This window comes from Limulus polyphemus, unplaced genomic scaffold (assembly GCF_000517525.1).
Source record: "Limulus polyphemus unplaced genomic scaffold, Limulus_polyphemus-2.1.2 Scaffold399, whole genome shotgun sequence".
In the NCBI taxonomy this organism is placed as follows: Eukaryota; Metazoa; Arthropoda; class Merostomata; order Xiphosura; family Limulidae; genus Limulus; species Limulus polyphemus.
The window spans coordinates 44,257-50,818 of NW_013666009.1; the positions used below are offsets into that span (position 1 = coordinate 44,257).

General features: G+C 31.5%; 1 protein-coding gene across 3 annotated transcripts in view; it reads left to right on the forward strand.

The window, feature by feature from the left end:
* The window catches only part of LOC106457968 (zinc finger protein 780B-like), a 35,570-nt gene that overhangs the window by 3,153 nt on the left and 25,855 nt on the right, over positions 1-6,562 (forward strand). Inside the window, exons 2-3 of one of the 3 annotated variants that reach the window (XM_022384072.1) lie at positions 788-865; positions 3,336-3,392. The gene's annotated coding sequence lies outside the window, so the exon portion shown is untranslated. Of the gene's footprint in view, positions 1-787; positions 866-1,234; positions 1,392-3,335; positions 3,393-6,562 lie in introns of all 3 variants that reach the window. The other 2 variants (XM_022384071.1, XM_013917415.2) reach the window with 2 other exon arrangements.

Below are 6,562 nucleotides of genomic sequence, written 5' to 3' on the forward strand. Positions count from 1 at the left end.
TTTAAAAGTATTAGTTTATACCTTTAATATATTTTTTTATAAAATTTCCTATTTTGAATAATCATCAGCTAAAGTAAAATCCAAAGTTACATTTCTCTATCTGAATTTATGTGAGCCTGTTCCTAATACTATAGTAATAACTTTATATTGTTGAAATTCCGAATAGTTTTGTTTCATAGCTTTTTAAATGTATTTATATTTACAAACCTAAACAAACTTATAATTTTAATTGTAAGTTTCATAATGTATATTGATTAAATATTTATTATTATGAAGCAAATTTAACTGATATTAAACATACGTAATCTTACTGATAACTAGATAAGTGTAAAGTATGGGCACGACATTAACACAGAAGTTTATGAAATTAAATGCCCGTAATTTTAACTTTTAATTTCATAAACCTCCACATTATAACTATAAGTTAACTTATAAGCTTACTGCATATTTCACAATCTAACACATCTTTCAAAATAAACGTTCCCCAATTCCATTGATGAGCTAAATAAAGTGAGTGACAACAGCAAGTTCTTTCATGATGTGCATTTCCACTTGTGTTGAGGTGATTTCCCTATCCACTGCCAGATTTACCCTTTGAAGGGCCACCCAGTTACCCTATATATTAAATATCAATGTATTCTGATTATAATGACATTAATACCCAATTATCATGCAAAATTGAGGAATTAAAAATGAAAATATTTTTCTTACAACTCATTTCATGGATCCTAAAAATGGGTGAAAAATTCAGAAAACATTAACATTCACCTATGGCATTTGTTTTCAGCTTGGCAAGTTCTTTGATGAGATGTTCAGGAAGCAGTAAAGAGGCAAAGTTAGCATTTGAGAGCTCTTCATTCAATAGGTAATGTGAATCAAAGAACAAAACATTGAATTTGTAAGAAAATTACATTGATTGGAACTGAATAAATGCTCAGAAATGGCATTGCTGAAGGCTAGTGAAAGCAATAAATATATAAAATTATCACATAGCCTTCCTTGTTATATTTAAAGTAAATCTCCTCTTATTTTAAACATATTCCATGTTCTCAAACATAAAATTCAGTTTTACCCGACACTTCAATTTTTCTACCCTGCTGAAAATTGTTTTACTCTACAATAGGGTTAATTACCCTAAAAGTGGAAGAAACACAGCTCAAGGTATCAACAAACTATTTGTAATACTGCTATTAATACCAATTTATATTTTCTTGTTTTGGATTTATTAAACTAGGGAGGAAGATGTGGAAAAAAGCTGTAAAGAAATTCATTAAAGACAGTTTAAACTAAACTTGCTTAGAAGTACTGAATGTTAAAGCTTGAGAAACTGGTAGGATAGTTATTTAGGCAAAAAGATTATTGGAAAAAGGAGTTTCAAAACATAGCTCAAGGTAAGTTTGTCAGATCTAAAGACAAGTTTAGTTGTTGTTTTTCTTATGGTAAATGAATATCACAAACAAAATTGATGGGTTTAGGACAAGTTGAAATGGAAGTTTGTGATACAATAGTAATTAATATAGATGGACAACAAGTGAGCATTTGCCTAGGCTGTCTCTGCACACCATCTCTTCAGGAAAGTAAAAAAAAAACAATCCCATTATTCTTTTAAGAAATTATGAATCTCCTTTTTAAATTCTTTTAAAACTTTTTACCCTTGATTTCTCTGATTGTAACCAATATAGGTTCAACCCCTTGACTATAATTTTTTATGTTTTCATTCTGAGCAAAAAGTTGTTATTAATGGAGATGATTGTTACTGGTGTAGTGCCTTGATCAGTGTCGGTGCGTGAGCCTTTTTCATTTCCCCTCAGTGGACACAGCAGATAGCTTCGATGTGACTTTGCTATAAAAACACACACACACACACTCACCTTTTTTATATTTACTTTGATGATATTAATAGTGGTATAATTTTTAAATTAGCAAATTTTGCTAATCATGTTACACTACTTGGTATTTCTAGCTGTATTAAGGTATTAAAGAATCACCTTCATCAGTTAGTTAGTTTGAGAGATAGTTGGCATATTACCTTTAGTTAGAGTCAGTACAAAGTAATGCTTGTGGGTTATCATGGTATGATTTGGATCACATACAGCCTTAATATAGATGGGATCCAACTCTATTGGATGACTGAAGAAAAGGATCTTTGAATCTTGAGGGAAAGTCATTGTAACCATCAAAACAGTGCTGTGTTGCTAGTAGTAAAGCTAATAGAATTTAAGGGTGTGTGTGTGTGTGTGTGTGTATGTATATAAATCCAAGTCAAAAAGAGATGATTGATTACAGATATCTCTACTCAACTCAATAGTTAGGGCTCACTTGAAACACTGTTTTGGTTTCCTTATCCAAGAAAGGTGATTGTCTTATTTGAAAAGGTTCAGAGGACGTCGACAATGATGATTCCAGGGATTCAATAGCTATCTTAAAGGGATGGATTAATATCTGTTATTTTCTATTGAAAAAAAGAAGCATGAGTTGTGATCTTATTTGGGGTTTACAAGTTTACCTGGAGGTACGATAGGATAATTGTCTCTAACTTCTCTGTGCTGTATTGTGAAACTAATAGGATGAGAGGGTACAAACTTAAGATTTGGAAAAAACAAATGGCTAGGCTGCATTTAAGACAGTATTATTTTTTATGACAGAGTGATTAGCTTATAGAATGAACTGCCTTGGCAGTAGTAGAGGATGTCACTTTACTAAAATTTAATAGGGAGGAGATCAATAATTTCCAAAAAGAAAAATGAGTGAGCTTGTTATAGATGGGTGTGCTTGGACAGCAAAATAGGTATAAATGATCCATTGTTGTCAGTATGTTATATTAAGAATATTAAACATTACAGGAAATAATACCATAATATAGAATAAGATCCAAGCTGTCATATTACTTACTATCAGACAAATTATTTTTCTCTGTTACTAACTGTGTTATTAACTTGTGCCATATATGTTGTATTGGATGTTATTAGCATAATAGTAGCATTATTTCAGTGGAAAAACCCATCATTTGCAGTGTACTTGTAATTGCATTTTAGATGATAAAATTTTAAAAATAAATATAAATATTTGTTTACTGAGCTGAAGTATTCAACTAACAGTTTACAAGTGAGTTTTGTGATACATTACAGTAAGAAGAGAGAGATGGTGGAGTTTTCCACACAAACAAAAAATATAGAATGGTTATTTGTAATCCTGCCATTTTCATATTCCAGCAATCAGGTCTAAAGTCAACATGGATGGCAGGTGTAAACGTAAGAAACATTTGATTTGTATATTATGGTTTTTAAAAATTGCTACATCATATTACATGTAAGTTACTGTTTTTAATTTTTCAGTGCTAGAGCCAGTGGGTTATCTGCATTCTGTCAATGATGGAGAATTGATCCCAGATTGTAAGTCTAAAAAACTTAATGTTGACCTACAGGGGGATAAAACTAAGTTTAAGCATTGGATAATTAATTTAATATATTATTATATACATAATTTGATGATGTTAGAGTGTGTGTGTGTGTATCATGCATTTTCAAATGGAAATAAAATGTTAAACAGTAAATTTCAAGCATTTCCTCCAAGTACTGTTATAAATATTAATACTGTTAGTATGTTTAATGTTACTAGTAGAGCAAAGACCTGAATACTGATTACTGTGTTATTCGTGAAAATCAGTGGCATATATTTTTTGTGTAGCATCAATTCAGTAACTATTGTAAATATAAATGTCTGATATGTTTTTGACAAATATTTTATTTTTTGAAATATGGAACAGAATAGCATTTCATTCATTCAAATCCACTAAGTGTTCTACATGTATATGGCATAATCTAAAGCAAACATACATCTTTACATACATCCTTTTTGATATCCTAATTTCCTGTTTCAACAACTTTCTCGATCTTCTATAATCTTATAAGTCTCCCGTCATACCAGTCAATTTAAAATTCTTAAGTTTATGATGTTTTGTTAATTTTATATCTCATACTCTTTGTGAGCCAACCTGGTTTTTTACTTGCAGCCAACCTTTTCTTACTATAAGGAATATGTTTACCATGAATCTTTAAAAATTTTCCACATATGATCAGTGTCTCCAAATAACTCAGCTGCCCAATTCACAACAGATAATTCTTGTTGCATCACTTTGAAATTTGTAACCAAAACGTTTTTATTCCTTATCCACATATGCAGCAAAACATTGAACCTAATGGAGCAATGATCACTTGCACCCAATTTCCACCCTGTCAGTCATTTTTATATTTGAAGTTAACAATAAATCTAAAATGACATTGTTTGTAGTAGGTTCCTTGACTTGACCAATTGATAAAGAAAGCCATCTTGAACAGTTTCCAAAAACCTTTCTCTTTCATGATTTGACTCTCGCATTTCCCAATCTATATGCCTGAAATTAAAATCACCCATAAATATGACTTCATTAACAGCTGAAATCTTAATCTCATTGTAAAGTATCCCATTAATTTCATCAGTATCATCTGGTGGTCTGTAACAAATTCCCACTGAAAGCCTTTTCCCTTTATATCCGCTACTAGAAACTCAAACTCTCCCTCTCTTTAGTACTCTATCCCTGTTAAATAATCCGTAACCCTGTATTTCAAAGACATTTCTGTCCTCAAAATCTTTTACGTTTAACCATGTTTCAGTTTTTCCCATTATTTTGAAATCCTCCATTCCTACCAGTGCTCTAAAGTCTTCTATTTTATTTCTTATACTTCTAGCATTCCAATAATAACAATTTAGCCTACCCTTATAGCTACTTCTATATTCATTTCCTATGCTAAATTTTTTTTTACCTTTTATTCTTTTTGCACTTAGCTTATCCTATCCCTCACCACTGTCTAGTCCTAGTTTAAAACTTCCATTACAACTGGGTTAATAGCCCTCACAAACAAGCCAGTCTCTATCCTATTTAAATGTAAACCATCCATTCCAAAAAGCTCCTTCCATTGAACTGATCCCACAAGTCCAATCAGCCAATTTTCTCGTCCTTACATATTAATCTAAGCCTAGCATTTAGCCCTAGTGACCTACTTATAACGTTATCCCCACAATTACTTCTGGGCAATATCCCTGACAAAATTAAGTTATGGCTTTTGTTCTTTAAGTGCCTGTATCAACTCCTTATTAATTAGCTTTTCTGACCTACTTTTTCCTGTATCATTAGCCCCCTATGTACGTAACAAAACCTACATCTGTGCTAGACCCATTTATTATATCTCCTGCTATGTCAGATATATATCCTCCTCCTATGCCTCTATTTATTCCACAGACTATCCTATCCACATACCTTGTCAAGGAATCACCTATAACTATAACCTTCTTAAGTTTATCATCCATATCCTTCTCTCCCTTTTTTTTTCCTTCCATCCAATAGTTCTTTATCTGCACAAGCCAAGGGCTGAAATCTGTTACTTAAAAGAATAGGCTCATTACATTTAAATCCACTACTTTTAGCCCTAATAGTAATCTTTCCAACTTCCTGAAAGTCATTGTTAGCTGATGTATTCCTTGCATGTAAAAGCTTAAGCTTCTCTTGAAATCCTGCTGCCATTTCCACAGTCTACACTTCTCTTTATTTATAGCCTCTACTTTAATTAGGATAGCCTCCAACCTACAAACTCTGCATACAAATTGCACATTTTCACTACTAGTTTCCTTAAAAGTACCTACCAGTCCTGAGTTTCCATATAAAACCCACTCATTGCACCCATCACACCTAACAAACTATGAATGCTTAATTCCTAAACTAGTCTTAACCATTGTATTTATAGCCTGAAAATAAATACTTAATACCAGTAGCCTATTGTCAACACTGTTAGCATTAAGCCTAATGTTTAAGAACCAATTATATTCGTTTTTTTATCACTACTTTGTCTTAAAAGTAATTAAGTTTATCTTTAGTTATATAGAACTTAGAAATAGAAATGACATTAACTAGACTTTACTTTTATGTATACGAAATGCAAATATTAAAAAACAGATAAACATCGATTTTTGTGTGTCATGTGGTATGTTGAATGCAGCACTGGTTCAAATTAGATGTTTGTGAACTCAAAATACTTAGTCTGTAATTTCCTATCAATTAGAAACTTAAGTTACTGATATTGACAAGCTAGAATATAAAATAAGATACTCTTATCTTTTCAATTCGCTAAGATATTGCTCATGTAATAAATCAAACACAGTAGCACTCCACCCACCTCTTTCCATTTGTGGAAACTCCCTTATGTACACATACTTCTATATATGACATGAATAACCAATCAGAAGCTCAGAATGTCTCCCTAGTGGCCTTCTCAGCCATCTTAACAGGCTTGGTGCCATTTCTTCTTTTGAACCAATATTTCAACGAGGTAGGGTGCGTGTTTAGTCTGCTCGAAATTTCATATCTCTTTAGACTAAAATACATCTTAGTTACTAAGCTTGATAAATTATAGTGGAATTCTATGGTATTAATGTAGTTATTTATGATTTTTTAGTTATTCAAATGTATATACAAAACCTAAATAAAAATAAGTATAAGAACTTATTTCAAAAATAGCAATAATCTATA